We start from the raw sequence: 14,199 nt of genomic DNA on the forward strand, positions 1-14,199 counted from the left end.
GGCCTGATTAGAAAGATGGGTAATAAAAAGTAGCAATAACAATATATTTGTAGCCTTACAGAGCATTTGTTTTTATATGGGGTCAGTGACCACCATTGGAAAGCTGGATAGAAGAAGGCAAATAATTTAAAAACTATAACAAAGAAAAAATGAAGGACAATTGAAAAGTTGCTTAGAATTAGCCATTCTATAACATATTAAATGTTAAACCACCCATTTAAGATAGAAGTAAAGAAGTATCCAAAGTTTTGTATAAGTTCTGTATGGGAAATCTTTTTAGTTAGCTTCTTTTTTTTTTGAAGGTTCGAGTCTAGTGCACCTGGGACCATCTCTTATAGTGGTAAGTTTACCTCTGAAACGAGGCCCCCTTTTCTGCCTGCTTTGGCAAATTTTTGTAACATCATCATTTCATTATAATGTTACTCGTGAATGTGTACCATATTAAATACTCACCCCATTACTGGGAAAGATGAAATATTACATAATTTATCTTTGTTTTGCTGAACTGGGACACAAAAACTGTACTCCTCAATCCAAACATTATTGAGGAAGGGAAGGCGGTAATTGAAATAGAGGCTAACATAGATCTTACGGTATATTTAAACCTTTTCTACTAGAGCTAAATTCAAATGTAAAAAGAGTTGTAGATCAACACAAGCATGAAAAAAGTGCCAAATAAGGTAATTGATTGGCTGATTGGCAGCACCATGTGAACAGGCAGCCTACAGAAGGCTCTGTTTGGCAGTACGTCTGGTTTTTGTGCCTTGAAAACTTGCCTCCAAGCCAGGAATTCAAAAATGAGCACCTGATTTGAGGCCCCTGGGAGCAACATCAAATGGGTTATTGAGCAACATGTTGCTCACGAGCCACTGGTTGGAGACCACTGATTTAAACTATCGCCTAGCCTACCTTTACAAGTTTTCTTTAGTCAGAAAGCTGCAGGTGTCCATTTCCTCAACATGGCTACTGACTTTCCTCCCTGGATCCCCTTTACAAGCCAGAACCAATGAACCGCTTCCTAGTGTACACCAGGTTCTGTGTACAGCATGTGGCAAAAGGAGCAAACTTTAGGGCAGATTAAATTCAGTGAGAAAAAGTTATCTCATGGTTTATCATGTGAAAAGTCATGGATGAGATTCATTTCCAGGAGAAAAAACATTTCTTCTAATTCAGTTCCATATTTTCCAATAGACTTCAATAGAGTTTTCATGTGATAAACCTTGAGATAAGTTTTTCTAAATTGATATCTCATATTGAATCTCAGCCATGACTTTCCACATGATAAAACTTTTCCTCACTGAATTGAATCTGGCCCTTTGCTCTTTATACTACATGACAGTTTTAGACCCTTCTCTTGTCCCACCTCTTTCCTTATATGTGAATCCGTAATAACTAGGGATGTAGCGAACGTCGGAAAAAAAGTTCGCGAACATATTCGCGAACTTGCGCAAAAACGCGAGCGGTTCGCGAACGGTTCGCGAACCCCATAGACTTCAATGGGAAGGCGAACTTTAACATCTAAAAAAAAAATTTCTGGCCAGAAAAATGATTTTAAAGTTGTTTAAAGGGTGCAACGACCTGGACAGTGGCATGCCAGAGGGGGATCAAGGGCAAAAATGTATCTGAAAAATCTGCCTGTGTGTGCTTGGAAGAGATAGTGTAGGGGGAGAGCTGTTAGTGATTTCAGGGACAGATGATAGTAAGTTTGCTGGCTAGTAATCTGCTTGATACTGCTCTGTATTGGAGGGACAGAAGTCTGCAGGGATTTGAGGGACATTTTAGCTTAGGTAGCTTTGCTGGCTAGTAATCTACTGTTCTCTTTAAACAACTGCCATACGTTGACCTTGTAGGCATTGTTTGCCCAGTTTTTTTGGACGCAGCCACTGAAGCACAGTTGCCAGAAAAAATATGCCATATAAATGCTGAAAATAGTCATTTTTCGCCATACGTTGACCTTGTAGACATTGTTTGCCCAGTTTTTTTGGTCGCAGCCACTGAAGCACAGTTGCCAGAAAAATTATGCCATATAAATGCTGAAAATATAAATTTTTTTGGTTGCAGCCACTGAAGCACAGAGGCCAGAAAAATTATGCCATATAAATGCAGAAAATATGCATTTTTTTGGTCGCAGCCACTGAAGCACAGTTGACAGAAAAATTATGCCATATAAATGCTGAAAATATAAACTTTTTTGGTTGCAGCCACTGAAGCACAGAGGCCAGAAAAATTATGCCATATAAATGCAGAAAACATGCATTTTTTTGGTCGCAGCCACTGAAGCACAGTTGACAGAAAAATTATGCCATATAAATGCTGAAAATATAAATTTTTTTGGTTGCAGCCACTGAAGCACAGAGGCCAGAAAAATTATGCCATATAAATGCAGAAAATATGCATTTTTTTGGTCGCAGCCACTGAAGCACAGTTGCCAGAAAAAATATGCCATATAAATGCTGAAAATAGTCATTTTTTGCCATATACGTTGAGTCAACGTATGGCAAAAAATGACTATTTTCAGCATTTATATGGCATATTTTTTCTGGCCTCTGTGCTTCAGTGGCTGCGGCCAAAAAAACTGGGCAAACAATGCCTACAAGGTCAACGTCGTTGACCTTGTAGGCATTGTTTGCCCAGTTTTTTTGGCCGCAGCCACTGAAGCACAGAGGCCAGAAAAAATATGCCATATAAATGCTGAAAATAGTCATTTTTTTTGGTCGCAGCCACTGAAGCACAGTTGCCAGAAAAATTATGCCATATAAATGCTGAAAATATAAATTTTTTTGGTTGCAGCCACTGAAGCACAGAGGCCAGAAAAATTATGCCATATAAATGCAGAAAATATGCATTTTTTTGGTTGCAGCCACTGAAGCACAGAGGCCAGAAAAATTATGCCATATAAATGCAGAAAATATGCATTTTTTTGGATGCAGCCACTGAAGCACAGTTGCCAGAAAAAATATGCCATATAAATGCTGAAAATAGTCATTTTTTGCCATACGTTGACCTTGTAGACATTGTTTGCCCAGTTTTTTTGGTTGCAGCCACTGAAGCACAGAGGCCAGAAAAAATTAAACCAGTAGGGTTTGCACCCTAGTTTGTAACGGTGGCGGAGGGAGGAGGAGGACGCTAAAGGACAGCTGTGTGTGGAGTCATGAGGCTTGAAGAGAAGGACAGCTGCATAGAAGTCAGAACAAGTCTTCCGGCGTGCAGTAACCCTCCGAGATCCACCCCTCATTCATTTTAATAAAGGTCAGGTAATCGACACTTTTGTGACCTAGGCGAGTTCTCTTCTCAGTTACAATCCCTCCTGCTGCACTGAAGGTCCTTTCTGAGAGCACACTTGAGGCTGGGCAAGACAAGAGGTTCATGGCAAATTGTGACAGCTCTGGCCACAGATCAAGCCTGCGCACCCAGTAGTCCAGGGGTTCATCGCTCCTCAGAGTGTCGATATCTGCAGTTAATGCCAGGTAGTCCGCTACCTGCCGGTCGAGGCGTTCTTTGAGGGTGGATCCAGAAGGGTTGTGGCGCTGCCTTGGACAGAAAAACATTTGCATGTCTGACGTTACAGACTGGCCAAAGGGCTTTGTCCTTGCAGGTGTGCTCGTGGCAGGATTACTGGCACCTCTGCCCCTGGAATGTTGATGAGTTCCTGAAGTGACATCACCCTTAAAAGCATTGTACAACATGTTTTGCAGGCTGGTTTGTAAATGCCGCATCTTTTCGGACTTGTGGTATGTTGGTAACATTTCTGACACTTTATGCTTGTACCGAGGGTCTAGTAGCGTTGCGACCCAGTACAGGTCCTTCTCCTTAAGCCTCTTGATACGGGGGTCCTTCAACAGGCATGACAGCATGAAAGACCCCATTCTCACAAGGTTGGATGCAGAGCTATCCATCTCCGCTTCCTCATTATCAAGGACTGCATCATCCACGGTCTCCTCCCCCCAGCCACGTACAAGACCAGGGGTCCCCAAAAGGTCACCACTAGCCCCCTGGGAAGCCTGCTCCTGTTGGTCCTCCTCCTCCTCCTCCACAAAGCCACCTTCCTCCTCTGACTCCACTTCTGGCACCTCTCCCTGCGTTGCAGCAGGTGCCTGGGTTCGTTCTGGTGATTCCGACCAGAAATCGTGCGCTTCCAGCTCCTCGTCACGCTGGTCTACAGCCTCATCTGTCACTCGTCGCACGGCACGCTCCAGGAAGAAAGCGAAGGGTATTAGGTCGCTGATGGTGCCTTCGGTGCGACTGACCATATTTGTCACCTCTTCAAAAGGTCGCATGAGCCTGCAGGCATCGCGCATAAGCACCCAGTAACGGGGGAAAAAAATCCCCAGCTGTGCAGATCCAGTCCTACCACCCAGTTCAAAAAGGTACTCGTTGACGGCCCTTTGTTGTTGCAGCAGACGTTCCAACATAAGGAGCGTTGAATTCCAGCGAGTCTGGCTGTCAGAAATCAAACGCCTGACTGGCATGTTGTAGCGCTGCTGAATGTCAGCAAGGCGTGCCATGGCTGTGTAGGAACGTCTGAAATGGGCCGACACCTTTCTGGACTGGGTGAGAACGTCCTGGAATCCTGGGTACTTGGAGACAAAACGTTGGACTATTAAATTTAACACATGTGCCATGCAGGGCACATGTGTTAAATTGCCTAGTCTCAACGCTGCCAACAGATTGCTTCCATTGTCACACACCACTTTTCCGATCTGCAGTTGGTGTGGGGTCAGCCACCGATCGGCCTGTGACTGCAGAGATGACAGGAGTACAGATCCGGTATGGTTTTTGCTTTCCAGGCACGTCATCCCCAAGACAGCGTGACAACGGCGTACCTGGCACGTCGAATAGCCTAGGGGGAGCTGGGGGTGCACAGGTGTGGAGGAGGAGAAGGAGGACCCAGCAGCAGAGTAAGAAGAAGAAGAAGACGAGGTAGAGAGCGATGGAGGAGTAGAGGTGGTGGCAGAACCGCGTGCAATCCGTGGCGGTGACACCAACTCCACTGTTGTTGTTGAGCTACCCATTCCCTGCTTCCCAGCCATTACCAAGTTCACCCAGTGGGCAGTGTAGGTGACATACCTGCCCTGACCATGCTTGGAGGACCATGCGTCAGTAGTCATATGGACCTTTGGCCCAACACTAAGTGACAGAGATGCGGTAACTTGGCTCTGCACATGTTGGTACAGGTGTGGTATTCCCTTTTTAGAAAAAAATTGCGGCTGGGTACCTTCCACTGCGGTGTCCCAATTGCTACAAATTTGCGGAAGGCCTCAGAGTCCACCAGCTGGTATGGTAAAAGCTGGCGGGCTAAGAGTGCAGACAAGCCAGCTGTCAGACGCCGGGCAAGGGGGTGACAGTCAGACATTGGCTTCTTACGCTCAAACATGGCCTTCACAGAAACTTGGCTGGTGGCAGATGACTGGGAATGGGAACAGGTGGTCAAGGTGGAAGGCGGAGTGGAGGGTGGTTCAGACGGGTCAAGGAGAGCAGAGGTAGAGCAGTAAGATGCTGGACCAGAAGGAGTGTGGCTTTTAGTTTGCCTGTTGCCTTTGAGGTGTTGCTCCCAAAGTGCTTTGTGCTTGCCGCTCATGTGCCTTCGCATAGAAGTTGTACCTATGTGGCTGTTGGGCTTACCAAGGCTCAGTTTCTGACTGCACTCATTGCAAATTACAATGCTTTTGTCAGAGGCACACACATTAAAAAAATCCCACACTGCTGACTTTTTGGAAGTGTGCGATCTGGCGGTAACAGTAGAAGTTGGCGGAGTTGGCGGTATTGGCGGCAATGGCGGGTGCGTTGGCCGGCTGAACACAGGTGCCGATACATGTTGTTGCCCTGCTGATCCCTGCGGGCTGTCCTCCCTGCTTCTTCTAAGTCTTATTCTCCTACTGCCTCTCTGACTCTCCGTCTCTCCATCTGAACTACCCTCCTCTTGCTCTCTTCTACTAGGCACCCACAAAACATCAATCTCCTCATCATCATTCTCCTCAGATGCATCAATTTCTTCTGACACATCACAGAAGGAAGCAGCAGCGGGGACCTCCTCCTCATCACTCATTATGTCCATCTCTATCGTGTTCTCTGCCAGAATTAAATCTGGTGTAAGGTCCTCATCTCCTTCATCTTCTTCTGGCAATAATGGTTGCGCATTACTCAGTTCAAGAAACTCATTGGAAAATAACTCCTCTGACCCCAGTGAAGAAGGGGCACCGGTGGTGGAGGAAGTGTTACGTGGGGTGGCCATAGCAGTGGAGGATGAGGAGGATGTTGTGGTAAAGTTAGAAACGGTAGAGGATGGGGTGTGCTGTGTAAGCCAGTCAACTACCTCTTCAGCATTTTGGGAGTTCAGGGTCATTGGCTTTTTAAAACTGGGCAATTTGCTAGGGCCACAGGATTGCATAGCAGCACGGCCCCTAGCACGGCCTCTGCGTGGCGGCCTGCCTTTGCCTGGCATTATTTTTAAAAAAACAACAACAACAACAAAAACTCAGTTGGTTTTTCTGGAAACGATAATACACACAGCTAGATGGCGGGTTGAAGAAAACACTGTGCAAATAATGCCTACAAAGTCAACGTATACACTACTACAGCGGTGGATACGGATTACGTAAAATATATGAATGCTGCTTGAAAAAAAGTAACTCAAGTGGTTTTTCTAGAGACGATAATATTATCAATATTTAGACAAAATGTGAACAAGCTCACACAGCTCGATGGCGGGTTGAAGAAAACACTGTGCAAATAATGCCTACAAGGTCAACGTATACACTACTACAGCGGTGGATACGGATTACGTAAAATATATGAATGCTGCTTGAAAAAAAGTAACTCAAGTGGTTTTTCTAGAGACGATAATATTATCAATATTTAGACAAAATGTGAACAAGGTCACACAGCTCGATGGCGGGTTGAAGAAAACAGTGTGCAAATAATGCCTACAAGGTCAACGTATACACTACTACAGCGGTGGATACGGATTACGTAAAATATATGAATGCTGCTTGAAAAAAAGTAACTCAAGTGGTTTTTCTAGAGACGATAATATTATCAATATTTAGACAAAATGTGAACAAGCTCACACAGCTCGATGGCGGGTTGAAGAAAACACTGTGCAAATAATGCCTACAAGGCCAACGTATACACTACTACAGCGGTGGATACGGATTACGTAAAATATATGAATGCTGCTTGAAAAAAGTGACTCCGGTGTTTTTTCTGGAGACGGTAATATTATGGATATTTAGACAGAATGGGAACAAGGTCACACAGCTCGATGGCGGGTTGAAGAAAACAGTGTGCAAATAATGCCTACAAGGCCAACGTATACACTACTACAGCGGTGGATACGGATTACGTAAAATATATGAATGCTGCTTGAAAAAAGTGACTCCGGTGTTTTTCTGGAGACGGTAATATTATGGATATTTAGACAGAATGGGAACAAGGTCACACAGCTCGATGGCGGGTTGAAGAAAACAGTGTGCAAATAATGCCTACAAGGTCAACGTATACACTACTACAGCGGTGGATACGGATTACGTAAAATATATGAATGCTGCTTGAAAAAAAGAAACTCAAGTGGTTTTTCTAGAGACGATAATATTATCAATATTTAGACAAAATGTGAACAAGGTCACACAGCTCGATGGCGGGTTGAAGAAAACAGTGTGCAAATAATGCCTACAAGGTCAACGTATACACTACTACAGCGGTGGATACGGATTACGTAAAATATATGAATGCTGCTTGAAAAAAAGTAACTCAAGTGGTTTTTCTAGAGACGATAATATTATCAATATTTAGACAAAATGTGAACAAGCTCACACAGCTCGATGGCGGGTTGAAGAAAACACTGTGCAAATAATGCCTACAAGGCCAACGTATACACTACTACAGCGGTGGATACGGATTACGTAAAATATATGAATGCTGCTTGAAAAAAGTGACTCCGGTGTTTTTTCTGGAGACGGTAATATTATGGATATTTAGAAAGAATGGGAACAAGGTCACACAGCTCGATGGCGGGTTGAAGAAAACAGTGTGCAAATAATGCCTACAAGGCCAACGTATACACTACTACAGCGGTGGATACGGATTACGTAAAATATATGAATGCTGCTTGAAAAAAGTGACTCCGGTGTTTTTTCTGGAGACGGTAATATTATGGATATTTAGACAGAATGGGAACAAGGTCACACAGCTCGATGGCGGGTTGAAGAAAACAGTGTGCAAATAATGCCTACAAGGCCAACGTATACACTACTACAGCGGTGGATACGGATTACGTAAAATATATGAATGCTGCTTGAAAAAAGTGACTCCGGTGTTTTTTCTGGAGACGGTAATATTATGGATATTTAGACAGAATGGGAACAAGGTCACACAGCTCGATGGCGGGTTGAAGAAAACAGTGTGCAAATAATGCCTACAAGGCCAACGTATACACTACTACAGCGGTGGATACGGATTACGTAAATATATTATGGCTGCTTGAAAAAAGTGACTCCGGTGTTTTTTCTGGAGACGGTAATATTATGGATATTTAGACAGAATGTGAACAAGGTCACACAGCTCGATGGCGGGTTGAAGAAAACAGTGTGCAAATAATGCCTACAGGGCAAATAATGCCTAAAAGGTCAACTTATACACTACTACAGCGGTAGTAAAATAAAAAAAAGTAAAATAAAAAAAAAATGAATATTAAAAAAAAAAATTAAAGTTGGTGCTGCTGAACTACTAGGAGCAGCAGATTAGCACACCAGTCCCACTCCCCAACACTGCTAGACTAATAGCACTGGGCTCTTATAGTAGTAGTAGTAGTAGTAGTAGTAAAACAACAAAAAAATAAATAAAAGCAGTCCTTACAAGGACTACTGTTATTGCAGCAGTCAGCAGATGAGATCAGAAGCAGGACAGCTGCCCACTGCAGCTACATACAGAGCACTGCAGTAGAAGGTAGATTACTAGCCAGCAAAGCTACCTAAGCTTAAATGTCCCTCAAACCCCTGCAGACTTCTGTCCCTCCAATAACAGAGCAGTATCAAAACGATTACTAGCCAGCAAACTTTCAACTGTCCCTGAAATCACTAACAGGCAGCAGCTCTCTCCCTACACTATCTCTTCAGCACACACAGGCAGAGTGAAAAAACGCTGCAGGGCTTCGGTTTTTATAGGGAAGGGGAGTGGTCCAGGGGAGAGCTTCCTGATTGGCTGCCATGTACCTGCTGGTCTGGGGTGAGAGGGCAAAAAAAAGCGCCAACAATGGCGAACCCAAAATGGCGAACGTCGCGCGACGTTCGCGAACTTCCGGCGAGCGCGAACACCCGATGTTCGCGCGAACAAGTTCGCCGGCGAACAGTTCGCGACATCTCTAGTAATAACAAGAAATCGTGTATATGCTAGCATGTTATATGTTATATAAAAGCAGACAACAGATGAGTCTTAAAGCATGCAAATGGCCCGTTCACACAGCAATAATATTGCAATTGGGGGTTCCTACTAGAATAACTATAATAAGGATGTGCAGACATGCATAAACACCACAGATGTCTTCTGCATTATATAGAATTTGCAACAACCAATTAAAGTTCCCTCCAGCTCTGTACCTTTATATTTTCATGGAACTCCCCACATGATGATGATGATGATAATAGATAGATAGATAGATGATAGATAGATAGATAGATAGATAATAGATAGATAGATAGATAGATAGATAGATAGATAGATAATGCCTTTCTAAATGGTATTAATCAAATGTTAATTCTAGAGATTGCTATGAAATTCTAGTTGTTACTATATAACAATTGCGCATGAAGCACAGTTGATATGTTTAGTGTTTGCTTAATATTCTAGTGTTTTTTTAAGGCAACATTATCCGAGCATCTATTTTTATCTGTTAGCCTTTAAATTTTAATGTCTCCTTCAGAGATGTCAATCATATACATGCATATTACAGTGATAGGAACATTTCCATCTATTTTGAGCGATTCACCTATGACAATTGCACATTCCTAATGGGGCTGCTGTGACATCATAAATGCACTTTGAGATAGAATCGCTGTTGTCAAAAATCACTTAGATTTTAATGGGTTGTTATTCTTTAATGCAGCAAATTATTATGGTGACTTCTATCTTTAAATGGATGAAAACAACTATATATATGTTTTAACATAGTAATTAGGTTAAAAAAAAGACATACGTCCATCAAGTTCAACCTTTTAAGTCTATATATAACCTGCCTAACTGCTAGTTGATAGTGATGGGCAAATAAATGCAAAAGGCATGGATTTGCGGTGAATTTCCGCATTTCGCTACCCGTGAATGTTTTTGCGAAACTGCATCAAATATTCGACAGCGGAAAACCTGCCATATTAAAAAAAGAATTGTCACGCATAAAAATTGTCGCTCATTTTGATGCCCATTGATTTCAATGCGTTTCACGAGTTTTCAACAGGACAGATTCACCCATCACTACTAGTTGATCCAGAGGAAGTCTAAGAACCCCATTTGAAGCTTCTCCAGTTTACCTCAGAGGGGTAAAAATGTCCTTCCTGACTCCAAGATGGCAATTGGACCACCCCCTTGATCAACTTGTATTATGAGCTTTCATTACACTGTATTACTTCATTTACTAAAATGTCATAATTCAGGGATAGAATTCCACATCTTTACACCTCCCACTGTAAAAAATCCTTTCAGAATATTTAGACGGTACCTCCTCTCTACTAATTGGAATGGGTGCCCTCTTGTCAGCTGGTAGGACCTACTATATATATATATATATATATATATATATATATATATATATATATATATATATAGTTATCATATATAGCATAAGTGCCTCTTCTGCAGCATGAACAACCCCAACTTGGCCAGTCTTCCTCATAGCTGAGATTTTCCATACCTTTTACCAGCTTAGTTGCCCTTCTCTGTGTAACAGGTGGATGGTTCATGGTCTTCCTTAACCTTCCCCTCTGTCCACTGGTTTTGGTACCTGTGCAAGGGATCCAACTCCCAGCAACTCCCGGTAGGCACAATATAATGAGACTCTTTATCCTCAGGTGGGGTCTTCGCTTATGGTATGTTGGAAGGGATCACCACTTGGTATAAGCACACACGGTATTCACTCTTGATCAAATAAACTTTAGGCACCAGTGAATTCCTTAAAACAGCAGAACATTGACAATGGGACTCCTCAATTGACCCTTCGCCTTCAGCTTTCCCATTGAACCACTTAGTTACACACAGTAATGAAACACAAGGAGCCAGAAATGGTGAAAATGGCCACAGCATTTATTAACATTTTATCAAATAAATAGGACCTTGCCAGCCTTGTCCCAAGGCAATATTCAAAGCCAGAATTCAATAAGGGGTCGCTACTGTGCTCTGCCGCTCCTCACTTGAGATCAGCACTATGTCATTATATCCACCACAGAGGGGCAAATTTACTTAGCTCGAGTGAAGGATTAGAATAAAAAATACTTTGACTATTCGACCATTCGATAGTCGAAGTACTGTCTCTTTAAAAAAAACTTCGACCACCTACTTCGCCACCTAAAACCTACCGAGCACCAATGTTAGCCTATTAGGAAGGTCCCCATAGGCTTTCCTAGCTTTTTTTGATCGAAGGAAAATCGTTCAATCGATGGATTAAAATCCTTCAAAACGTTTGATTCCTTCGATCATTCGAACGATTTTTCCTTCGATCATTCGATCGATGGAAATGCGGTAAATTCTTCAACTTCGATATTCGAAGTCGAAGGATTTTACTTCGACGGTCGAATATCGAGGGTTAATTAACCCTCGATATTCGACCCATAGTAAATGTACTAAGTATTAGGCTGCCTCTACCTACAGAGAGGCTGGCCCCAAAATCTACTACGAGCAGGAGCTGCATCTCCCACCATGAGAGAAGTTCAGCAGCCCTGCTGTGGGTCTGGAATCTGCAGTGTCTCAATGATAGGAAATCCAAGCAGGCTGCCCCCTAGCACAAGCAGTAGTAGCGTCTGTATCAATGAACCCACTGTGCAGTCACAGGAGAGAACCTCCTTTCTCCCTCTTCTAAATTTACCTGTGCAGTACTCTGGGAAGGTCCTACCGTTGCTGTGACAAATAAAAACTTAATAATATATAATATATCCACTGTTTTGATCCAGAGGAAGGCAAAAAACCCAGCCTGAAGCCAATGCCAATTATGCCTCAAGAGGGAAATTATGCCAATGGCGATCGGAAACATTCCCTGGATCAAGCACATGACATTCATTTAACATGAATAATAACATGCAAACACTCTCATGTTTATACTGTATAAACCACAATATAACAGTACATGCAGTAATACCTCCACATTTTCTTATTAATAGATAATATGGGAACATAAAGAGAAACTCCTGACATTTCACAAAATATGCAAAAAAAAAAAAAAAAAAAAAAAGGGGGGGGGGGGTGGGTGGGATGTTTCTACCTGCTCAGAAGATAAGGAAGTGAACAGCTTCTTCTCTTGACATTACATCCCTCTCTTTCTCCACCCCCAGCCCAGCTTTCCCCTGCCTTAACTCATACCTTCTAACCCACTCACAGCTACATCTGATTCTGCCAATCTTTAAATATAAACCAGTATAATCTAGCTGCTGGTCATTCGGATCCCTTGTCATGCAGCCCCTGCGTTTATAGCTCCAGGGCTTTCCTTTATTGAACTAATGGTACACTTCTCAATACTCAATAGTCACATATTCAAGATGTGTGCTCAGATGGTAGACTCCATGAAGCAAGTGGCAGCAGGTCATTTATACACAATTGTATTACTCACGGATATTGTCTGATCCTTTGTTAGTCAGCTTTGTGAATTGAGTCTACATTCCTGTCTTTGGTGTACAATCCCCATTGAAGGCAACCTCACAGTTGGTCTCACTCTACAAGGATCTCTCTATCCCTGAGCCTAACCACTTGAGTCACTAATCTGGCAGCCTTGTCACACCTCAGGGTGCTAACCCTTCACTAATCTCCTCGTTGGAGCCTTAGCTGCTCACTAACGTTCCTGAACTTATCTGTCACTCCTATAGTGACCTATTACAGTTTCTGACCTGCCACTCACTTATTCCTTAACTTAGGCCTACCTCCACATCAGGCCCTAGCAGCAACACCCCACTTCCAATGGGTGCACTGGAAAGAGACAGAACACACGGCAACCTTACACTCCTACATCTGGAGCCTCTCTAATTCAAGAATGTCCTGTTTGAGTGCTGGAGACCAAAACTGAATGGCATATTTTAGATGGGGCCTTACCCCCTCCTCCCCTGAATCTATGCCCCTTTTATAACAGTCCTTACCTTGCAAGGACCAAACATGGAGGAAAAAATAGATTTTAAGTTCAGCACAAGTCCTTTTAATTGGACTCATCTAAAACAAGGCAGTATACTGCCCCTTTAAGGAAATGAGGTGATGATGAATTGTGTGTCATTCCAAATGTTTTGCTTGCAGAAGAAAAATGCTGATTTATTATAATAAAAACTGATTTCTTTGGCTTTAGACAAGCAACAAAGAACATGCTACAGTAAGCTCTTCCCTTTTCCCTGTATGTTTATTTATTTTATTTTTGTAAACAATGCTTGAATATTTTTGACATTTGTTATGTAATTGCCACCTTGAGGTTTAAGGCCCTTCAGATTGCCCACCCAACAATAGAAAAAAACATTTAGGGGAACATTTACTTAGCTCGAGTGAAGGAATAGAATAAAAAATACTTCGAATTTCGAAGTATTTTTTTGGCTACTTTGACCATCGAATTGGCTACTTCGACCTTCGACTACGACTTCGAATCGAATGATTCCAACTAAAAATCGTTCGACTATTCGACCATTCGATAGTCGAAGTACTGTCTCTTTAAAAAAAACTTCGACCACCTACTTAGCCACCTAAAACCTACCGAGCATCAATGTTAGCCTATGGGGAAGGTCCCCATAGGCTTTCTAGCCAATTACTGATCGAAGGAAAATCGTTCGATCGATGGATTAAAATCCTTTTTCGATTATTCCTTCGATCGAGCGAATAGCGCTAAATCCTTCGACTTCGATATTCAAACTCGAAGGATTTAACTTCGAGGGTCGCATATCGAGGGTTAATTAACCCTCGATATTCGACCATTAGTAAATGTGCCCCTAAATGGCTTATTTGCACCTGAAAAACTGCATCTTACCAGCACTTTAT

This window comes from Xenopus laevis, chromosome 3L, assembly GCF_017654675.1.
Source record: "Xenopus laevis strain J_2021 chromosome 3L, Xenopus_laevis_v10.1, whole genome shotgun sequence".
In the NCBI taxonomy this organism is placed as follows: Eukaryota; Metazoa; Chordata; class Amphibia; order Anura; family Pipidae; genus Xenopus; species Xenopus laevis.